Raw genomic sequence first — 24,908 nt, 5'->3', positions numbered from 1 at the left:
ATTGGGATGAAATTCCCATCCTTCCGCACGGCGAACATATTCCGCTCCAGAAGTGCCAAAAGTCTGATGGAAAAAATGTGAATTTACTATAATTTTTGAATGAATGCTATGAATGTGTAATCACGTGAAAATTCAATTGTTCCTTTTAAAGTTTAGGAAATAAAAGGTGTTAACTTACATCAAAGTTACTTTCGTCAGACCCAACAATTTTGGACTAATCATCCAGTGTTCAATTTTCATGTCTTTTTTTTTTGTCTTTGTTTTCTTTTTTTTTTTTTTGCAAATATCAGTCTTGTTTTCTTCTTGGTTTGAGACAAAATATGGCTTCTTCCTTGTTTTGCATTCTTTTAATCGCACTTCGAATAACCTTCTTCTCGCTGTTCGAGCTGATATGTTTTTGTTTTCATCCTCCCCAAGTTCAGCATCAAGCTCTGAAGAACTTTCCTTCCTATCTGCAAGGGAAGCTCTTTTCAAAGATCTGTCTTCCCTGGCGGTCGTAGACTTTTTTATGGCCTTGTTTTTTTTTATGTTTCTGGAAGACTTTGTTTCTTTGTACCTTTTAATCGTTGTTGGAACTCCCTTCCTGGAACATTCCATCTTCGTGGCAATTTCTACCTGAGAATATCCTTCACCAGATAAAGCAACAATTTGTGGCCTTTTAATCTCTGAAAGCTGCTTCTTTGAGAGCATTTTCAATTAAATATACTCTTATAGCACTGTCAGAATAAAATATTATCTGAAAAATTAGAAACAACTTTTAGTATGACGATGAATCATTTTGAATATATAGCTGCTAAGCTAGTCGTCATATCTGATATCGATATTACGAAATTCATACCTCAAAAATTCTCATATATTTTACGCTAGATTTTTTTCCATCTTTGTATTGTTTATTTAGCAAACGAGAATATTTTTTCCCGTGCAACTGCAGGTTTTATTACAGGTGTGCCTGCACCATCCATTAGCCAGATATTATTCTCTGGTATTATCTATAGAAAAATCTTTGTTAGGGTGGATGAGTAACGCGTACAGAAATATGTCAGCAAGTCCAAATGCAGAGTATTCATTTCAACTTGCTGACGTATTTCTTTTTCTACTTTCTACGCCTGCGCAAATTAATTCATAACTTGAAGTGGTTTTATTTTATATATTTCTTATTTAGCTGTCGATAACCTATACAGTAGAGAGCGCAGCTCGAGCCACTAAATGATTTTGCTTAGATTCTAGCTGATGGCACCCAAGTCACTTTTTAGTATTATATATTAGATACAATAAAGAAACACTCGTCTAGCTGTAAACACTATCAATAGTTCCCCCCCACTCTTTATCTGTGCCTAAACTTAACCCGTAGATTCTATGAACAAAGCTTCTTTCTTAGAACTGCACGCCTGTGGAATTGTCTTCCGTTTTCCTGCTTTCCGGCTGACTACAATATGGTTGTGTTCAAGTCTAACGTAAATAAGTTCTTGATGAGCCGTTCCATATAAGTTATCAAATTTACCAAATTTTCATTACTAATGATTACTATATTGTCCAATTTCTACTGTACACTCTTTAACCCTTATCCTTGAGTGGCCTCTTGGCCTTGATAATGTGGTGATGCCTATGTAAAAAAAAATTAAAAAATAATAATATTCAATAGAGAATTGGCTCTGCAATAATAAATACTAAATATGCATGACTTAAACTATATTTAAACGTATTTTACGACCGGCAAGGCCAGGCGTACGCCCCTCCCCCTCTGCTAGTTCAGCACTAAAATCTAACTTTGTTTATAATAATTGAGAAATTCTTCTTTTTAATATTGACAAGAATTTTTTTTAAATAATAAAATAAAACATTTTATATATAATTGCATGTTTATTTTATTTTTAAAATATTTTTGGATTTGATTATTTGGAAAAAGAAAAAAAAATCAAAATAAATGAAAAAAATTCTAATTATAAAGACAGTTTGTTTCTGTTTAATTGTAGATGAGGACCTGTGACGTATGTGATAAAATACTTTCATTTTTTTTTTTTTGCAACTCTCGATTGTGTACGGTTCCGACATAAAATTATCTTATGATGGCTTATTTATTTAATAAGTCATCTAGGTATCTTGTTAGGGAGTCACCGCTTATCAAAGTCCAAATGCCATTCGAAGATAAGGATTAATGTGTGTCGGGTAGATCATAAGACAACACTGTCATTATCGGTAATGGTTGAACTTGGGTAGGGTTTGCTTATTTAAGAGAACGGCTCAACAAAAACTTATTTACATTGGACTTCCAAACTGGGAAGCAGCCCTGAGATATCGTGTTCCACTGACGGACAGTTCTAGGAAATAAACTTTGTTCGTGAAATTTTCGTTCGGTTTTAAGCATTGACAGAGAATAAAAAAATTAGCTAGACAAGTGGTTTTTTGTGAATGCTTTGCGGTGGAGGGGGGGGGTCACAAACTGACAGTTCCGGGGAAAAAAATTTGCTCATGGAATTTTTGTATATTTTTAGGCACTGATAGAGAGTAATGGAAATGTAATTGTATGACCCCAACTATTGGTCAAATAGAATCTATTGATTACAAAGTATCTGTTTATATAAATTTCGGCACTTTTGTATTACACGGACCGCTCCATTGTAGGGGGCGACAACTCCAATTTCTTCTTGGTTAAATAACACGGCAAATAAATAACAAACAAGTTTTTTTTTCTAAACAGAAACGTATTTGAAAACCAAAATATTTCTTGCATAAAAATGTCTCAATATATCATTGTAAAAACATTTATTGAAAAGTCTGCGAAAGAAAAATATAATTTTTATGAGACAATTTTTTAATTAAAGCAACATTGGATTTTTCCCCCCGAAACATTTTTTTTTTTTGATTTAAAGTAAAATTGGATTTTTTTCCAAACAATTTAATAATTTAAATGAAACATTTTTCGAATTAAAGCAACATTGTATTTTTTTCCAACATTTTTTGAATTAAAGTCAAATTCTCAACAAGAACTTGTTTACATTGGACTTGAAGACGACCATATTGTAGTCAGCTGGAAAGCAGGTCAGCAAAACAGAGTTCCACAGGCGGGCAATTCTAGGAATGAAGCTTTGTTCATGGACTCTGCATTTAAATTTAGTTACAGATAGTGATCAATTTATGTGATTGGCACTCCTGCATTACACGGACAGCGCCATTGTTAGGGAGAAATAACTCCATATTCTTCTTGGTCAAATAAGACGACAAATAAATAACAAGCAAGAGTTTGTTTTTTTTTCCCGAACAGAAAAATATTTGAAAATCAAAATATTTCTTGTATAAAAATTTATCAAAAAATAAAATTGTAAAAACATTTGTTGAAAAGTCTGCATAAGAAAATATGATTTTAATAAAACAATTTTTGAATTAAAGCAACATTGGATTTTTTTCTCAGAAACATTTTTTTGATTTAAAGTAAAATTGGATTTTTTTTCCCCGAAACATTTTTTTGATTTAAAGCAACATTGGATTTTTTCCCCGAAACCTATTTTTGATTTAAAGTACAGTTGGATTTTTTCCCCGAAACATATTTTTGATTTTAAAGTACAGTTGGATTTTTTTTTCACCGAAACATTTTTTTGATTTAAAGCAACATTGGATTTTTTTCACCAAAACATTTTTTTTTTTTTTATTTAAAGTACAGTTGGATTTTTTCCGAACAATTTAAAAATTTAAATCAAATATTTTTTTAATTAAAGCAACATTACATTTTTTTAGGAACATTTTTTAAAATTAAAGTAAAACTGTTATTGTAACCAAATATAGTTTTAATTTTCTTTTTCTTTTTTGTGGTATCTGTTCAAAGGACAACATAATTATACATATAATATAATATATATTACAGTTTTAATTTTCAAAATAATAAACAATTTGAATGGCATGAAATGAGATGAATGAACTTGGTCAACTGTTTGTCATTTTTGAATCAGGTTGAAGCGCCACCTGGCGACAGTTTAGTGAAAAACATTTTTAAAAAAATGGCGCTGTCTGTGTAATGCAAAAGTGGAGGGTCACTTGATTACTGTTTTAAATTCTTCAATTTTAATCCCGGTGTCCCCCTTTATTTCTTTTAGAACAGTGATTCCTCACCCTTTTTACATGGCGGCGCAATATTGAGTTTTTTATTCGGGGGGGGGGGCACACTTATCGCAATAAATAAATAATTTTGTATCGTTTTAGGAACTGATAGAGAGAAAAGGAAACTATTGATGGTTATTGATTTTTTTTTTATTTTGAACATAATAACCCACATACCTAGAGTCTCATAGATACGTAGGGAAACGTCTACAAAATTTCAGAACTCATGTGCAGATTCGACACAGAAGGTTGCGTTTTTCTGTATATCTATAAAAGTTAGAATATGTGTGTGCGTTTGCGTGGGGAGACAACTCTCAACCTATATACTCGACGAATTTTTGATCTACAGATTTGAAGATTGGTATATAGTGTATTCAGACATGTGGATAACTTTTTAATCTGTTTTTGGAAAAAAAGTATCGAATGCGAATGTTTTGCAGGGAAGAGGATAATTCTTAACTAATAATTAAATCAAACTTTTTTGATACATAATTGCAATGTTTGTTTGTTTTTTGTTTTGTTTTGTTTTGTTTTTTTTGTTTTTTTTTTTAGATTTTCTACTTATGTAACCTTTTTGGAATAAAATAATAAAAAAGCAAAGAATGTTATATAACAAGATTTCTTCTTCGCGTAAATCAACATATCCTGCATTCAATATTTAATATCATATTTGGTGTTGAAATCGACTCTTAATCATTGGTACCTATGGACTTTTGCTACCGAGCTGAAATAATAACGTTATTATTTAGAAAACCATTTTTAACATGGGGATTGTTTTGTAACTATTCCGTACTTTCACCTTACAATTTAATAAAAAAAAAAAAAGATATCATGAAACATAATTACCTTGAAAATACTTTTTTTTAAAAAAATACCGCGGTACAATATGTGCATTCAGTTCCGACGTCGATTTCCGATATTTGGAAAAATTATATTCCGAATAATCGTCCCATCACTGATATATAAACCATAAACACGTTTAAAGATTAGTATACGCACAGCGTTTAAATTCCAGAAATTCGATGATTTTAGATTGTGCTGTTTCATCATGATTAAAAACAAGTGAAGCAGGCATTTGGGCCCCTCTCCATTAAGCCCCAAAAGTCCTCAGGGGACGTCAAGTCCGGGTGAAAATGAACAAGCAGTGAAGTTTTACGCCTTAACATATGTAAATTTGAGTTTTGCAACATGCAAAAAAAGAAATGACTAAGTCCATCATTTGCCCCCCACCCCCACCCCTATTTAGCCCCAAAAGTCCCCCAAGGCCTTAACATATTTAAATTCGAGTTCTGCACCATGCAAAACTGCTAAATAGACGTACACAGAAAATTTTGGACAAATATGTTAAAATAGTCCCAAAAAAATGGAGTGTTTTTATTAGCCCTAAAAGAGCCCCTGGGGCACACCCAAGAATTATCACGAAGTATAGACAAACAAAATTATATAGGAATCAGTTAGTCACAACTTTTCAGAAAGTTTTATAAAAATTCCAAGGCACCAATTTATTTAATAAGCAAAAAAGTGTCAACTTTAGCCATTTTAACCCGAAAGGCACCCCTAGCGGGGCAACTGGATTTTCCCGGAAAATCCGTTCTGTTACTTTTTTTACTCGTATCATGTTTAATGTTTGTGCAAAATTTCAAAAAATTCCAAGGTGTAGTTATTGAGAAAAGTGCGGACAGGCGAATGGACGAACGGACGAAAGGGCCAACGGATAAGGTTGAATTTATATATCTACCTTTCTTGTGTCGGGGGACCAAAAATAAATGTCTTTATTAAAGAAAATGAAATTAAATGGCTTCTAGCTATAATCTCTTCGTGACACAACATTATTCCGCCCACTAGTGGTTAGCAAACACTACTGTAGAGCTTCAGGTTTGTTGGTGTAAACTTTATTTTGGGATACCATCACAAGAAAAACTCGTTAACACACTGGAAATGAAGACCAGTTAATAGATATTAATTTTCATAATAAATTAATTGTGAGAAATTACACAAGTTGAATCGTGTCATCTTATTGGTTAATTAGTTCAACACATTGTTTTTAAAACAGCTTTTCTCATTGGTCGATTTCAATTATTAACCCGCTCGGACATGGACCTGTTTAACTGAAATTTTAGTCCGAGAAAAAAACTTTAACATGATGGACTCATTTTAATTTTCATAATTATTTAAGGGCCTTTGGCACCCAAATTGTCATGGCACCTTTGAGACAATTTAACCTACTGAATTAGGTGGGGTTTTTTTTGTTTTGTTTTTTTTTTTGTTTTTTTTCTTAGCATAACATTGTCTTTTCAGTCAGCAAAGATTATTGATTTTGGATATTCATAACTTCGTCGGAAACATCCGTTTTACTAATCGAATGTCAAGTCAAAAGACAATTTCTAATCTTCACAGAAGTTTTTTCACTATTACTTCGTCACGAAGTCATGCTACCAAGCTTAGCAGAGCAAACAAAATAACGCAACATATTTTGCAAGAGAAAAAGAAACTGCCTGTTACTAAATCATCAGGTAAGTGCACTTTCAATGTTGGGTTTTAATTTTTCGCTTTCTGCCAAAGTTGCGGGATTAAATTTTTCACATCATTTTTTTCTTTTCTTTTTTTTTTTTGTATTTTAGGAGGGGTTCTTGCTGGGAGAGAAGCGACAGATCGGTTTCTTTAAATATGTCATGTATAGTAAAAACAATATTACTTACTTAATTGTTATGTCTAAAATAGTAATACATCCAAAAATTACGAAAATCCATCCACACTGTGAAGATTTCACACTCGGTGGACAAAACTCGGACACATGCTTTAGATTACATCGTAATGGCGTCCGACTAGCGATATATTTTTTTCACTAGAAGCACAATAGCCGTCGTTGTTGTAATCGATGAATTTTCACATTTTTGGGATATATAACTATTTTCGGCATGACAATTAAGTAAGTAATATTATTTTTGCTTACAATGATATCCTTAACAATAACGTCGATCTGTCGCCTCTCTCTAAACAAGCAACGTTATTTTTATTTTATTTTATGTATTTATTTCTAGTTTTATTTTTATTTATTTATTTATTTATTGTTCTTTATCGCAAACAAATCTCCATTGTGTTACGGTTCTGACGTAAATTGACGATGGTTGAGATGTCGTAAAACGCAACAAACCAACCAATTTTGAGATCGTCAGCAGATTCTGCCCGCAATCAGTCGAACAGCTCTCTCACGAGCAGCCGCGCGTAAATTGGCCCAGTTTTGCAGGCACTTCCTCTTTCTCTCCTCCTCCACCCACAAACCTCGCGTAGTTCATAGCTTACAACAATAAGAGGTAACCGACACGAAACCAGGTTACATTTAAATGCAAGCAACACCAAAATACATTTATCCTATATTATTTGTGGTGTCTATGTCTGACTGTCTGTCCGCCGATGTAATCCAAAACAAATCCCGATAACAGGATAACCCACAAATTTTCCCGACACAGTCACGTTGTCATACAGATACCCGTTTGAAGTTAAGCTACGTCGAGCCTGGTCAGTACAGGATGGGTGATCTTTTGAAAGTACTAGGCGCTGTATGTCATCTCCCGTAACAGAGATGTGCGTGCTACTGATTGAATATCCAGCTAAGTGTTGTTATTTGATGTAACATCATAAGAAGATGCACCGTTACTGGTATGTGCCAATGTATAGTCGTGTCAAGAGAAACTTGTACTACGAAGGCCGTTCCAAAAGTAATGCTTCTTTTTTTATATTCCACCCGAATAGATCAGAGAGTATTGCAAATTGCATTGTTATGATGACTGAACTCATGCATTTATGAACTGAAATTTTCATCTCTCTGTTGCAGATATTGACGGCGTGAGACACTAAAGAAAGCAACCTCTGCCATGGACGTGCGTCAGAAGCAGAGATGCGTTATTGAATTCTTCCATGCAGAAAAAATTGAACTAGTAAACATTCATTGGCGCCTGTTGAACGTTTACCGATGCACTTAATGTCAGCACAGTTAGGAGATGGGTTCGTTGATTTCAGAGTGGCGACAGAGATGTGAGTGACAAAGTGCGCTCCGGACTTTTGCGATCGAGGCAGCGTCATCGCTGGTAAAAGTTGTATTTAGAATGGTGATGACTATGTAAGAAAATTAAATCCTGAAGCAATGGTACCACTCCCATCTTTGTAGCCCTTTAACGTCTTAGTTTTTGTATTGAAGAATAGGAGGCCTTATTTTGGAACACCCCGCGTAGGTTAATTTTAATATATATTGTTATAAAATATTCGGTTAGGATTCACTTGTTGTAGATTGAAACATCTTCATGATAAACCCTCATACAGAGAGAGACCAAAGACGCCCGAGAATTGTGTCCAGTCGGTAATTCAAACTCTCCAGTAGGCTGCCTCTGTTCTATTCGTTATTTTCATGGCAAGTGCTCGTCTGGGCTTCAAACTTTCACACACACACACACACACACACACACATACAAAAAAAAACACGCCCAGTTACATCGACTATCAACAATTTCCCCCACTTCCATTAGCGGAAGGGTGATAGGTAGTTGTCGCAATATGGGAAATTCCAAAAGATTGGCCGCGAAAGGTGTGTGACGTAAACTGGATTCTTCTGTTAGTGGTAAGAGTAGAGGGCAACCAAAATTAGAGGTCCAGTTCACCACGAATGGACGGCTACAGATTCCGTAGAAATCTCGTGCAAAGAGACTGCTACTGGGCATCGAGTGAAGCGGTCTATTAAAGTGAGGATGTAGCAATCACCAGCGGAAGGTGACAGGGATGGCAATGATATCCAGATAGATATGCGAGAAATCAGTGTCAGGTACAGGGAAACTGGATGGAGTGGACTTAATATGATGGTGTGCTTGTGTAGTTTGGCAGGAAATACATGCCTAAATCTAATCACAAATTCATGAACAAAGAATTTTAGAATTCTGGTATGCTGGTCTGCTTTCCAGCTAACAACAACATCTTTAAATCCAATGTATCGTGGATTTTTTCGTTCGACTATTCCTCTTATGGCCGGATCGTCATTTTCTCGCTGGCGACTGTCGATGGGAACACACGTGGTTTTCACAAAAGTAGAAATATGATAAATCGTGGAACAAAGAAAGGAAAAACACAAACGCCAATGTTTCACATATATTTGACTGTTGGACTTGTGAGTGTGTGTGTGTGGGGGGGTCTTCTCCTCATTCTATCGATGTTACGTCCGTCCGTCAGTCAACACTGTAAACAAGATCTTGTTTCATATAGCGTAGTCGCTACATGTCAACACTCGGGACCCACACGTTGTATGCAGACAGTCGCAAGGAAACAAATACAAGGAAAGAATTCGACTTACTTTTTTTCAGCTGAAGTAACAAACATTTATTTACGATAGTACGTTCGTCTGTCAGTCGCAATTCGTCTCTATTTCTGTTCTGTTCAACTCCCATCCACCACGAAGGGCCTCTAGTTGTCAACTAACTGTCTCCTCTACCTTGGTATCTGAAGTCGGCTCCTACCCCACCCCGGCTACTAGAAAGTGCCCTTCCGTTTTATCTGTAGGTTTCTATTGTCATTGTCAACTCTAAAAAGCTCGATCTAAAATACTTACAGATTCGTTGTTTGCTACTTCCTATCTATTGTTGATTGTAGGATATTTCCTATTTCTTTGTCTATTCCCCCACCTCTTAGCACTTAGTGACTCAAGTCCACCTCAGGTCCACTTTATAGTACCTATTTACTATGCCTCCCCACGGGACAGAGATAGACACCAGGGTCGTTTTTTAACGTGGAAAAAAGGTACAAAAATAAAAATTGTCTCAGTAGTGAAGGAGTTCTCCTCCACCGAAAGAGAACAAGAAATGGAAGTGCAGCATCTGAAGAACAGATACTACACTTTGATCTTGACCAAAAGGTCAAAAACCAGTTACAAAAAACGTCGCTTATCTCCTTACGTTTTTTTTTTTTTTTCGATTTTTAACACTAGTAAATTAATCATAACTTTTGTCTTACTGAACAAAAATTGAATTTTTTTTTTTTTTTACAATATAGCTGAGAAGGTGATCTATAAACTGTAATAATTGTTTGAAATTTGGTCGAAAAATGAGTGATCGGTGAAGCTTTAAAGCAGTTCTAAATTACTAAAACCGCCACTTACCCATATATTCAAACACTACCGTGTTTGAATTATATATATATATATATGATGATTGCAACGTCTTGTCAGACGAGTGCCACTCCCTCAGACATTTAAAATCCATGAGCCCAAATGCCTGAGGGAGTATCTATACAAATATGATGTTACAGAGTCTTAGGTTTGTACGACAGCTAAGTCTCTCTCTCGGTTCAAAATGTTGAGATCCAGCAACAAGCAAGAGCAAGATAGCCAGCAACAAATTAAACTGCAGACCAGCTTAATGCGGATAATGGTCTTCCGCTTTATGGTTTTTTAAATCAGAGATTTGCTTCTCCTAGAAAGGTTGCCTTCACCACGGCTTACGGGAGCCCTCTCCACCCCAATACACATATACACACACACAAATATACACGTATATATATATACATATACATATATACATATATATATATACATATATATACATATATATATATACATATATATACATATATATACATATACATATATATACATATATATATATATATATATATATATATATATATATATATATAATCCAAACACTATCGTGTTTGAATATATACTCAACGAACAGAATCTAGGTTATTCAGACATGTGAAAAAAGTTTTAATCTGTTTTCATTCGGAAAAAAGAGCTTCGAAGCGATCAAAATTTTTAATTTGGCACGTCGGAGTCGTTGGAATTTTCTCTGTTTGCTGTTTCACGATTGCGCATGCGTGAATGGTTCACATTGCAGATCCCTTATGTTTAGTATAAGCTGGTTTCAAAACACGTTTTAAAGAGTGTGTCACGCTGGTCGAATAGTAATCGTACGTGACTCACTGTCTTTAGGTTTTGGTTTCGATCTCAACTCGAGGATTTTTTCCTACAAGATGTAAACTGTTTAAAAACACAATACTCGCATGTACATGTCTCAGTTTATTTCCTTTTTGTTTTTCTATACTTCATTTTTTTTTTAGGAATTTAACATTACGTTTAATACCTACAATATTTCTGTGAATAATTAATAAGAATTCTGCATTAAAATATAACATTTATGCGTATTTTACGACCGGGTAGCGCCAGGCGGCCTGCTAGTATATACATATATATATATATATATATATATATATATATATATATATATATATAATTTCAAGCAGACATTATTAAATTCAACGTAGATACTTTGATTTGTAATCCTTTTTTATGTTTTCGATTTTCCGTATAATCTTTTTTATATCAAAACCGAAAATATTGATGCAAGTTCCATAGTTGTAACGAGCGCTTTCGATTCGACTGCGAATCATCTTCAGGTGCTGATGTGATGAAAGGGTAAAATTATATAAAAAGTCGATTAACAGCCGGTTAAAACCTAAGTCGATTAAAAATCTGAGTATTAAAATCAGCAAGTCCCTGGACCAATATTAGCAAAGCCCATCGTTTATACATGTTATTTGTAGGAGAGAGAAAGTGAAAATATAAAGTCGATGAATCTAAAAAGAGTCCAACGGTAAAATCTATGGAGAATAAAATTGTTGATTAAATACGCCTCAAAATAGAAACCCGTACATAGTGACGTAAATGTGAATAAAACCACTTAAATGCGAATCCAGAAGTCCTGAGAAAGTCAAAATATAAATAGAAACAACGTCCATTGGCATTTTTAAAAAAAATGTAATGTAGATACTTCAACTGTTGATTCAAAAGAAATTAAATTAAAGGTACAGAAGAGATGTTGCGAGTTTTTCTTTGCTTTATCGTTATTTTCATGGCAAGTGCTCGACTGAGCTTCATTCTATAGTCCCCCCTCGCCAAACAAGAAACAATCGGCTAGCTGAAAACACTATCAATAATCCCCCCACTCTTTATCTGTGCCTAAACCTAAACATAGATTCCATGAACAAAGCTTCTTTCTTAGAAGTGCACGCCTGTGGAACTGTCTTCCGTTTTCCTGCTTTTCAGCTGACTACAATCTGACTGTCTTCAAGTCCAACGTAAATAAGTTCTTGATAAGCCGTTCCACTTAGGTTAACAAATTTACCGAATTTCCATTACTAACGATTACTATATTGTCCAATTGACTACGGTACACTCTTAACCCTTATCCTCGAGTTGCCTCTGGGCCTTGATAAGTGCTGATGCCTATGTAAAATGCAATTTTTTAAAATAGAAAATAAAAAATCCATTTAAAAAATATAACACACACACACACACACACACATATATATATATATATATATATATATATATATATATATATATATATATATACGATTAAGAGTCCTGACAAAACATGAAAATGTTGAATAGTTGATTGATCCATGTAGACTCATTTCAATGTTAATATAATTTTATTTACATAAAAGCTCTGCACACGTATTGAGCACTTTGAAGAAATATTTTTTAGTTCATGTTAACAATATATCTCAATTTAATTAATTAATATATATATAAATTCGTATTCCTGTCTGTTTGTTTTTTTTATTGTTTTTTTTACACGGTGGTCGCCACTTATCAAGGCCCGGAAGCCACTCGGGGATAAAGGTTATTGCAAGTACAGTACGTTAGTGTGGAGATTTTATGAAGTGTTTACTTTAGGGGGCGGTTCATCAGGACTTTGTTTACGTTGGACTTGAAGACATCCAGGTTGTAGTCAGGTGGAAAACAGGCAGACGGAACAGAGTTCCACAGGCGTGCAGTTCTAAGAAAGAAGCTTTGTTCATGGAATCTACGTTTTGATTTAGGCACAGATAAAGAGTGGGGAAAATTTTTTGACAGTGGATTCAGCTAGACGGGTGTTTTTCGCGAAAGATTGGTGAGGGGGGGACCAGAGATTGGAGTTCAGACGAGCACCTGCCATGGAAATAACGATAAAACAAAGATAGGCTCGTAACGTCTCTTATGTGAGAGAGAGGTTGCAGGGAAGAGAAAAGGGCATCCCCCACTAAGCCACGAAGTCTATTTTGTACTCAGTCAAGGCAGGATAGGCTGTTTTTAGCAGCTCCTGTCCAGATATGGCAGCAGTATTGTTTATTTACAATTTGATTAATATATACATAGGGACCGTTACTTTACTCTTTCTATTTATTTCTATATGTAGTATGATTCTTGCAAAATATACAATCCAGAGGTCACCTCATTTACATATTACATTAAGGTAAATCGATTTTACTAAATATCGGTATGTTAATGTTTCTAGCGAGAGAATTGTTTTAATTGTTTTATCTAAAATTGTTATTCAATAAATTTTAAATGACAATTATATTGATAATATATTTAATTTCATTTATTTTAAATTATTATTTCCGACATCGAGCTTTTAAAAAACGCGTCTAGAGTTATGTCCCCCTAGAAACTTCGAAACACAAAATAACACTTCACCAAATAAAATAATTTGGTAATCTCAATAAGTTTTTAAAATAATTCCGCGTAGCCAGAAAGATGTTTGGCTTTTTTGTATTTTTAAATATTAAAACAACAAAAAAAACTATTTATTTGTTTTTATTATTCTTGAAACGGCTCTACATAATCTTTGACAGCTTTGAATTCAAACTTAAGCCACACTTTTAGAAACAAAAAAAGCCACCCTAAAAAATGCAAATCGAAAATGTCCCTTATTTACGAAATAAAAACTCAGTGAAAAAAATGCCTTTACAAAAAATAAAAACTAAACACAAATTACGCACACGTTAATGTTTATAATGGTTATTTGTTCAAGGTCACGAAATCATAAGTCGTCTTAGAACGGTGGGCAAAATGTTTTCCAAATTACCTTTTCCTTTCATTCGCATTTCAGATTCGAGCCTGCTTACTTTTTTTATTTTTGCAATCGCTCCGGCACTAGCTGCTATTATATTAGATACTAGCGGGGGTACCCGGCGTTGCCCGAGTGTTTGTTTCCAGGACGGGGGGGAGTTTTAAAAAATGTTATGGTAGGTAAGTAGGAAGGATCAAACCCGGAGTCATGAGTAAGAGTAGGAAAATAAAGTGTGAAAAAAAACAAAAAAACATCTACAACATTAACAGTTCGGCCACCAAGAAAAGTCCATTCCAGTTGTTTAGGAAAAAAAAAAAAAAAAAAACGACTACGGTAGGTCGGCGCGAACGTGAAAATATAATGTGAATTGTCCAGCACGCTAACCACTACGCCACCCACTACGCCACAGAGCACTGCAGCTTAGTTTAGTGATTTTAAATAACTTCACATGAAAGAACTACGAAGCCAAACCGGTGTTCTCTTCTCAACTGTTCCTTGTGAACGATCCCCAAACGGTGTTAAGTGGTGGCAGGGGGAGGAGGAATTTATTAGAGAGAAAATATTTTACCACTTCCATTGATCTTAACCGATTTTAGCCGTGACTTCTCAGCAGAAAAAGTATAGAAATCTAAGATTATCGAGGAATTTGAGAAATAATAAGCCTATAACACACCTCAGATATTGTTCTACCGTTTGTGCATATTATATTTGCATGAAATATCTTGATTTTTAATCCTATTAATGTCAAAATCCGACGGGAAAAAATGAGTTCATTTTATTTATATAGAAGATAGAAGAAGATAGATAGAAGATAGATAGAAGATAAGGTTTTATTTATTTATTTTTTATTAAGGGGGGGGAGTTTCCTTTCAAGCGCACGAGCAACAAAAAGTGCTTAATATCCGGAGAATAGTTTGTGGGGGTATCGACGTTGCCCATGATGAAAATGATATAGTGTATAAATATATATATATATATATATATATATATATATATATATATATATATATATATATATATATATAAAGGTTACCGTCAATAGAATAAAAGATCAAAATATTAATCAATCAATTAATAAACCAGTCAATCAATTGATTAATTAATAGGTCAATCAATTAATTAGTGAAATTGTTATCTGTAAAGCCCTGAAAGAAAACATGTAATCCAGGTGTAAATGGGAATTGTTAAATTGGAAAAAATCAAACAATTAATGATGCCGTAATCAGTAAGTTCCAACAGAAAATATAATGCAACCCGAAGTGTTTTATATATATATATATATATATATATATATATATATATATATATATATATAGCTGACCCTCTCTCTCTCTCTCTCTCTCTCTCTCTCTATATATATATATATATATATATATATATATATATATATAGAGAGAGAGAGAGAGAGAGAGAGGGTCAGCTCTAGGTAGTGGAGCTGACTTTAGATGCTAATGCAAAACGCTTGGTGCGGCCAAACTTACCATGTGTGCTTCCTACCTGTAAACACGCTCTCGCTTACACACACATATATTCACCCACAGACAGTGGCTAAACCAGCACTCGTCCAAAACTCAGGATCGAACCAAGAACCATCGAGTCTATAGTAAGCAGCTCTTTTCATCAGGCCACTGGGACAATCGCTAACGTCCATGATAGCTAACTATGTTTTATCCAAAAATTGACCGCCACTCTCACCGTGTTCATTTGTTAATATTTACAAAGAGCTTTGCATATATATATATATGTGTGTGTGTGTGTGTGTGTGTGTGTGTGTGTGTGTGTGTATATATATGTGTGTGTGTATATGTATATATATATGTGTGTATATATATATGTGTGTGTATATATATATATGCGTGTATATATATGTGTGTGTATATATATATGTGTATATATATGTGTGTGTATATATGTGTGTGTATATATATATATATGTGTGTTTGTATATATATATATATATATATTAGTGATGAGACAATTCCAAAATTTTCCCAGATTTCAATATAATTAGCGATTCTTTCCTCAATTCCCGATTCCGATACAAGTATCGAGTCCAATTCTTAAAAAAATCTACACATTTGATTCGAAATTTAATGCTTTGTAAACTATATATATATATATATATATATATATATATATAACTTTGTGGTACTAGAATCGGCATTAGAATCGAGAAAATTTGAGCCCAACTTGCGATTCCAAAAACGTTAGTTATTTTTTATTATATTTAAAAAATAACAATAAAATGAAACAAACGCATATATATTTATTTGTTAGTGTTGTGAAGGAACATAACTGGCTATACACCGGTTACAAACTGTATATATATATTGGACTGTTTGGCAGACAGCGGCAGACAGCGGCAGACAAGCAGTCGCAGTAAGACGGATAGTCTTACGTGTTGATTATCATACTTTCTTCCCCATACTTGTTACTATGTACTTCTATTTACCTTAGGCGAGCAGCCTTACGTTTCTGTATTATAAATAAACCCCATTACACATACCACTCGGTGTAACTCACGTTTGTCTTTATTTCCTAAGTATTTAGGAATATAACAATGGCGACGAAAGGATGTTCTTTCTCTTAACAGAGATAAATTACCGTACCAAGGACTGTGTACAATGCAAGGATTTTTTGTTTTACGAAAAAAACAAACTACACAAGGATTTTTGACCACGTGCGTCAATGAATTTAAAAAATTTTCCTACCTAAAGTAGCGAAAAGTACGGATTTTTCTTCGTAAAGAACTCACAAGAAATTATAGAAACATGTTCAAGGTAAAGTGGAATTTATATTTATTTTGACAAGTAAAAAAAAAAAAAAAAAAAATGGTCGCAAGTTGAATTCGAAACTACACTAAAGGATTACGAGTTTCGAAAGAAAAAATATAAATACAACGACTATTGTACCATTTTATGCCACGTGGGAACGGCAGCCATATATATTTTTTTTTTTTTTTTTGGAAAATTAATTGTTTGTTATTGCCTTTATATAAATAATTGGAACTATTTGTCGTGGGAAGTAAGAAATATTTTGTGTATGAACTTACGTTGTTGAAAAAAAAAAAAAAAAAAAAAAAAAAGAATTATTTTACAAAGCCTGTTGAATTACTATGGATGAACTTTGTTGAAACGTGTTGTGTCTGCATATTGCTACTAATTTACGATATACGTAAATTTACGATTTTTCTTTGGAATTATTGTAGAATTCGAAAAGACATTTTTGTACTAGAAGCTAACATGGAACAATTAGCAGAGTTAACTAAGGCTCTAACCCTTAGCATCCAGGAACAGACAAAAATGACTCAACAATTTTTAGCGCAACAACAACAACAACAACAAATTCAACAACAACAGCTACAGCAACAGCTGCAACAACAACAAGAAAGAACACAAAAAACTTTAGAGGCACAACAAGAACAAACAAACATACTGCAACGACAAATGTCGACACAGCAAAAGAATTTAGAAAAGCTAATTCTAACGTCGACCGGGAAGAAGACTAATTTTTCTGCCGAGGGTATTTCAAATTCACTAACGGAATTTCGTTACTCCCCGGATACTGGTGTTACTTTCCCTGCATACTACAGAAGATACGAAACAATTTTTACGAAAAGATGTTTAGACTGGACCGATGAGGAAAAAGTTACCCGGCTACTACAAAAACTGGGTACTGATGAAAACACCAAGTATGCAAATCTAATTCTACCAAAAAAACCGGAGGAGGTTTCGTTCGAGGAAACAATTAGTACCTTGTCGAAAATATTTGATAAAAAGGATAGCCTATTTCACTCTAGATACAAATGTTTGAACATTCAGAAGGCAGAAGCTGAAGACTATCTAGAATATGCTTGCACTGTGAACTGTTTATGCGAATCATTTAAATTGAATGAAATTTCCGCAGACCAATTTAAATGTTTAATCTTTGTACAAGGTCTCACAGCACCAAGGGACAAAGATATACGTTCACGGATCCTAACAATTATGGAGGCGGATCCTAACATAACATTGCAAAAAGTCACTGAAGAGTGTCAACGTCTGATTAACATAAAGAAAGACAACACTCGCATTGAAGAGAAAAATATTTTTAAGGTGCAGCAAGTAAAAAGGCAAGGGACCACAAGAAAGTCCAGGTTCCAAGAACACAGGATCCTTAAAGGATACAAAGACCCAAAGCTAAAGTGTAAATGTTGTGGTAGTTTAAGACACAACAATAAGACCTGCTGGTTTAGGAACAAAATATGTTATGAATGTGGTCTCAGAGGTCACAAGGGAACATACTGTGCCCAGAAGAAAAGACAAGGGACCGATAATGTAAATACGCTTCGCATGAATAAAGAAAAAAGCTGCGAAAGACGGAAATATGTTGATGTTCGGATAAATGGACATCTGGTTACATTGCTTCTGGATAGCGGTGCAGATATTAGTATTATAAATGAAGATATATGGAAAAGGATAGGTCGACCTGAATTAGCGAAAACCAGAAAGACGGCGAGAAGTGTGTGCGGCAAAAGATTAGAGTTCAAGGGAGAATTAAAATGCAAAGTGACATTCGCTAACCAGACTCATAAATCCAAAGTGTACGTCGTACCAGGAAAGAATACATGCCTGTTTGGGGTAGATTGGATTGTCCTGTTTAATTTATGGGAGAAACCCATAAATTCGTTTTGTAACGTTTTAACTGCAGAAAAAGCAAACCAAAGGGAAGACTTCCTGAAGGATTTGAAAACTGAATTTCCCAATGTTTTTGCCGAAGGACTAGGACTCTGTATTAAGACAGAGGCAAAATTTGAATTAAAGAAAAATGCCACTCCAGTATTCAAACCTAAAAGGAATGTGCCTTTTTCAGCGATGGACGCAATCGAAAAAGAGTTGGATAGACTTCAACAACTGGAAGTCATTGAAAAAGTTAACCACACAGATTGGGCAAGTCCAACCGTGTATGTAAAGAAAAAAAATAACAGAATAAGGGTCTGTGGAGATTTTTCAACGGGTTTAAATGACTGTCTATTGGACCATAATTATCCCCTTCCGTCCGCAGAAGATCTGTTCTCTAAGCTTAACGGAGGAAAAATTTTTTCTAAGATAGACCTCTCAGATGCTTACTTGCAAATTAAGATCAGCGATGAATGCTCCAAATACTTAGGCATAAATACTCATAAGGGCATTTTTAAGCTAAAGAGGCTTCCTTTTGGATTAAAGGTTGCTCCTGCTATTTTCCAGCAAATTATGGACACGATGCTGGCAGGGTTGGAATTTTCAATGGCCTACCTTGACGATATCCTAATTAAAAGTGAAAATTTGCAAGATCATAAGAAGCATGTAAAAGAAGTATTCAAAAGAATACAGGAATTTGGTTTTAAATTGAGCCCAGAAAAATGCGATTTTTTTATGAAAAAAATTAAATATCTAGGTCAAATAATCGACAAAGAGGGTCGAAGACCGGATCCACAAAGGACTGAAGCAATTGAAAAGATGCCTGCTCCAGATTCAGTGACAAAATTAAAATCGTTTTTGGGATTAGTTCAATACTATGCAATTTACATCCCTAACATACATAATTTAAGAGCTCCTCTTAACGAGTTACTGAAAAAGGGTGTTAAATGGAACTGGAATAAGGAATGTGAATCTGCTTTCCAAAATATCAAAAGATGTCTACTGTCAGACTTAGCATTGGCACATTTCAATCCAGAAAAGGAACTAATACTAGCAACGGACGCCAGTGATTACGGTGTTGGCGCTGTATTACTTCACAAGTATGAGGATGGTAGGACAAAAGCTATCGCCCATGCTTCAAGAAAGTTGGTTGCAGCGGAGAAAAATTACAGCCAAATTGAAAAAGAGGCGCTGTCGATAATATTTGGAATTACAAAGTACAATCGATTTCTCCATGGACGATCTTTTATTTTGCAAACCGACCATAAACCCCTACTTACCATATTTGGATCAAAGAAAGGCATTCCCACACATACTGCGAATCGATTACAGCGATGGGCTGTAACCCTCTTAAACTATCAGTTTAAGATGGAACATGTATCCTCAAAAAAGTTAGGACACGCAGATGCATTATCACGGTTGATCCCTAAAAGAAGCGAAAGTTTCGAAGAAACGGTAATTGCTGCGCTTAAAGACGAAAGTGAATGTACAAGTTCAATGTGTAATATGATACGTGAACTTCCGGTAACTTTCGAAAAAATAAAAAAAGAGGCAGTAAATGACATTTTCATTAAGAAAATGAAAAATCAATTGGGATGGATAAAAAAAAATAAAAAGGTAGATCAAACAACGCCTTTTTCCATCTGTGAAGATGTGCTCATGTATGGTGAGAGGATCGTAATTCCACTAACGTTACAGAGGAAAATTCTGAAGGAATTTCATACAGGTCATCCGGGCATTTCGAGAATGAAATCCCTTATGAGAGGATATGTGTACTGGCCTGGTATGGACAAGGAAGTTGAAAAATGTGTCAAGACATGCAGAGGATGTCAATTAGCAGCTCGAGATCCTCCAGTAAAAACGACGCCATGGCCAAAGACGGACCTACCCTGGTCACGTCTGCATATTGATTATGCGGGACCTATAAATGGTTATTTTTACTTGATTATTGTAGATTCTTTTTCAAAATGGCCAGAAATATTTAAGTTTAGACATCCAACAGCAAAAAACACTGTGAGTGCGCTTAATGAAATTTTTAGCCGTTTTGGAGTGCCAAAAACCTTAGTGAGCGATAATGGAACAGCATTTACTGCTCATGAATTCAAAGAATTCTGTGACTCACTAAATATTCTACATATGACAACACCTGTGTACCATCCACGATCGAATGGGTTGGCCGAAAAATTTGTAGATACGTTTAAAAGGGCACTTAAGAAAAATCTTACTACGGACACAGACGAACAATGTATTCAAACATTTTTAGCAATTTACAGGGTGACACCAAATCCTAATAATAATGTCAATTCTTCCCCGGCTGAGCTAATGTTTGCAAGAAAGATAAGATCTGTCTTCGATAGGCTGCTACCAGAGAAAAAGAAAGTTTTCAAAAAAGAAAACCTTAATACCAAGTGCTTCTCCCCAGGTGAAAATGTATATTTCAAAAATTTTCAAAATGGACGAAATCAGTGGGTTGAAGGTATTATCAAAAAAAGGATTGGGAGCATGGTCTATACCATCCAAGGATTAAGTTTTGTCTGCAAAAGACACAGAAATCAAATACGTCCCAGACTGTCTCCAAATGTGGAAGAGACACCAATGGAAACATTGTGCGATATTTTTGATATACCAAAACCAGCGTGTGTACCGCAAACAATGAATATTTCGCCTGAACCGACCATACGGGCTGGACAGAAACCTTTACCCCGGGTAACGCTGACCAGAAGGAAAAGCGCAAGAAAGAGAAAAGTTACCAGGAGATTAAGCCCTGACCCTAAAAGGAAGAGGTATTTAAGCTAAAATCAGGAAGATTTCAGCTTCAGGGGGAGGTGTTGTGAAGGAACATAACTGGCTATACACCGGTTACAAACTGTATATATATATTGGACTGTTTGGCAGACAGCGGCAGACAGCGGCAGACAAGCAGTCGCAGTAAGACGGATAGTCTTACGTGTTGATTATCAGACTTTCTTCCCCATACTTGTTACTATGTACTTCTATTTACCTTAGGCGAGCAGCCTTACGTTTCTGTATTATAAATAAACCCCATTACACATACCACTCGGTGTAACTCACGTTTGTCTTTATTTCCTAAGTATTTAGGAATATAACAGTTAGAAATGGTTTATTTCCAACATAAAACTAGGAGCTACAGAACCAAACTGTTATCTTATTTTGCATAGCTATCGTCGATTCTTTTCAATCGTTTATGACGATTTCAAATAGCATTAAAGGACGAACAAATGCAATTCAGTTTGTTTTAAAAAGAAAACTAAATCTTGTCTCACTCAATCAATTACAACGAAAACATTTGAGCAAAAATATTTGGAAAGACTACTCTTGTAATATACGTCTCTCTCCCAAGTGTATTTTTTACGTTTTGTAAAAAACGTTTTGGCATTTCACGGAGGTTTACCTTAATTTGAACTTTTTTTTAACAAAGCACTAAATCTCTAATCGAATATGTAGATTTTTTTTTTTTAAGAATCAGAATCTATACTTGTATCGGAATCGGGAATTAAGAAAAGAATCGCTAATTGTAACGAAATCGGAGAAAATTAAGTATTTACTTCAACAGTGCTCAATACGTAGGTAGAGCTAAGTAGTAAGTTATAAAATATATATGGCGATTAAGCTACACTGAATATTCAGCGTTTCATCCACTCTTGAAGACTCCTAGAGTGGGTGAAACGCAGAATATTCAGTGTAGCTTACACGCCATATATATATATATATATATATATATATATATATATTCAGGTCTGAAGTGTTCAAAAGTCGGGACTAATGAAGACAACGAGGTTATTAGATAGTGCTCAATTAAAAGAGAAAAATATTGTTTTTATTATTTGAGGGTAAACAGTTACATATGGTCGCTACAAATAGCCATCTGTTTCAGTCAATGAGACTTCCTCAGGCGACCCGGAGCCTCCCGACGCCACAAAAAAAAAAAAAAGCGTCAAGGGGCTCCGGGTGCCTGAGGAAGTCTAATCGACTGAAACAGATGGCTATTTGTAGCGACCATATGTAACTGTTTACCCTCAAATAATAAAAACAATATTTTTCTCTTTTAATTGAGCACTATCTAATAACTTCGTTGTCTTCATTTGTCCCGACTTTTGAACACTTCAAACCTGGATATATATATATATATATATATATATATATATATATATATATGTATTAGTGATGGAAAGATTCTAATATTTTTCCCAATTCCGATACAATTATCGATTCGGATTCCCATTCTTTATAAATCTCTAAATATTTTACTATAAAGTTGTTATTTTGTCCCGATTACTGTAAAAACGCATTGTAAATGTGCCTATGTTTTCTCAAACGTAAAAACACACTTGTGAGGTGGTGATCGAGAGATTTTAGTCTTGCTGGAAGTTTGAATGAATAAATATTTATTATTCTATTATTACTACAAGCAGTGGAAGACGTTTTATAAAAACAAATTAATGAAAAATAGATAATTAAAGTAATCGGTTTGGCCATCAGAAAATAGACTCCAATTTTCCCGATTCCAACACCGACTTCGATAACCCAAAAAGCTTTGATTTTTCGGATTTCCGATTCCGATTCCAATTAATCGTCTCAACAATAATATATATATATATATATATATATATATATATATATATATACACGAACAGATATATACACCTATATATACACACATGTAGCCTATATACACCTATATATACACACATATAGATACACCTATATATACACACATGTATACATATATATATACTTATATATATGTACATATATATACGCACATATATATACATACATATACACATACATATGCATATATATACATATATCTACATATATATGCATATATATATGCATATATATACAGATATATACACATATATCTACATATATATGCATATATATACATATATATACACATATATCTGCATATATATACACATATATACATATATATACATATATATACACATATATACATATATATGCACATATATACATATATATACACATATATACATATATATACACATATATATGCATATATATACATATATATACATTTATATATACGCATATATATACATATATATACTCATATATATACATATATATACGCATATATATACATATATATACGCATATATATATATATATATATATGTGGTCAAGTCAAGTCAAGTGTGGACGTGTGTTAAAAGCACACAGATGTCTTAGCGTCATACTGTGCATCTCCCAGACAAATCTACCCCACGTGCACGTCGTGACCACCGCCACGCAGACGGGGCTCTGATGAACGGCGAGTGTCCTGCGCCGTATAACTGGACCTCCACTGCCTTGTGGGGCAAGGTTCCTGACAGAAACCTCCAGAGGTGCTTAGGCCCTGTAAGCTGCGGCATATATGACCCACCGGTGTGTGGATTATGCTCTGGTGACCAGCAACCTAAGTTCCAGTCATGGATCAAATGGCATGGTGGGTGGAGAGGGCTCTGTAAGCCGTAGATAAGGCAACCTCCTTAGAAGAAGGAAAACTCTGATATAAAACTTGTGATGACTGCTGCATCCAATGATGTAGACTTGCTCTTCTTTTTGGATCAATGTGGCAGTTGTTTAGAGAGTGGGATTGTCTCGGTGCAAAGTCTTTCCCCACTATAACAATCCTCATGCACAGACATTGCTCGAGATAAATTAGATACTCTTTTATAGCGAGTGATGGCAATGTTCGAAACGAATTTGCTGCCATCATATACATATATATATATGCACATATATATACATATATATACATACATATATACATACATATATATACACATATACATACATATATATACATACATATATATACATATATATACATACATATATACATACATATACATATACAGGGTGACCCCCCAAAAAACGTGATATCTCTATTATTTATTCACCGATTGCCCTTATTTTACAGGACATGGCAGAATCAACGACCGTGAGTACACCAATAACCTAGTGGGAGCTAGGACAAAAAATAAACTGTATCAAATTTTACTACAAGTCCCCAGTTCGGACAAAACACTAAGAAAAGGGGCCTAATCAGACTTGGGTGCAGTTTGTTTTGGGGGCGGCTCACCCTGTATATGATGATCGCACTCTGTATATACATATACATATATATACATATACACATATATACATGTATATATATACATATATATATACATATATATATACATATATATATACATATACATATATACACATATATATATATACATATATATATACATATATA

General features: G+C 34.3%; 1 protein-coding gene across 1 annotated transcript in view; it reads right to left on the bottom strand.

The window, feature by feature from the left end:
* Positions 1-24,908, bottom strand: part of LOC145259217 (uncharacterized) — a 304,488-nt gene that overhangs the window by 264,021 nt on the left and 15,559 nt on the right. The gene's annotated exons all lie outside the window — the stretch shown is intronic.

The sequence above is a fragment of the Euprymna scolopes genome, chromosome 34 (genome assembly GCF_053919585.1).
Source record: "Euprymna scolopes isolate OS-2025 chromosome 34, ASM5391958v1, whole genome shotgun sequence".
NCBI classification, from domain to species: domain Eukaryota; kingdom Metazoa; phylum Mollusca; class Cephalopoda; order Sepiida; family Sepiolidae; genus Euprymna; species Euprymna scolopes.
Note: the sequence above shows the minus strand (reverse complement) of the source record. Positions and strands in the feature narration are given on the sequence as shown.